The sequence below is a fragment of the Mandrillus leucophaeus genome, unplaced genomic scaffold (genome assembly GCF_000951045.1).
Source record: "Mandrillus leucophaeus isolate KB7577 unplaced genomic scaffold, Mleu.le_1.0 Scaffold24, whole genome shotgun sequence".
Classification (NCBI taxonomy): Eukaryota; Metazoa; Chordata; class Mammalia; order Primates; family Cercopithecidae; genus Mandrillus; species Mandrillus leucophaeus.
Genome location: NW_012102476.1, coordinates 2,047,397 through 2,048,069, shown reverse-complemented (window position 1 = coordinate 2,048,069; position 673 = coordinate 2,047,397).

Sequence of the window (673 nt, the reverse complement as noted above, 5' to 3'; positions counted from 1 at the left end):
ACAGGCATGAGCCACCACCCCCAGTCCCTTGCGCTGCTTTTGACCTCCATTAAACACTGTTGTCATCACAGCAAGACTCCATGCTAGGAACACGAACAGGTCCAGCCACTGGGTCAAGATGTGGGAGGTGGGGAGAGTAGTCTCCACCGCGCTCTCAGAATGAATATGCGTAGGATCATTTCTTTTCTTTTCTTTTCTTTTTGGAGACAGAGTTTCAATCTGTGGCCCAGGCTGGAGTGCAGTGGTGCAGTCTCGGCTCACTGCAACCTCCGCCTCCCAGGTTCAAGTGTTCCTGCGTCAGCCTCCAGAGTAGCTGGGATTACAGGCATCTGCTACCACACTCTGCTAATTTTTGTATTTTCAGTAGAGACGGGGTTTCACTATGTTGTCCAGGTTGATCTCGAACTCCTGACCTCAAGTGATCTGCCTGCTGTGGCCTCCCAAAGTGCTGGGATTACAGGTATAAACCACTGGGCCCAGCCCTGCCCTCTCTTCATTCTCTTGTTCATCCATTACAGGCAGTATGGACTAGTGGTTAAGCATGTGGACACTTAAGCCAGGCTGCTTTGGTTCAAATTTCAGTTCTGGGCTGGGCGCAGTGGCTCACACCTGTAATCCCAGCACTTTGGGTGGCCAAGGCAGGCAGATCACCTGAAGTCAGGAGTTCAAGACT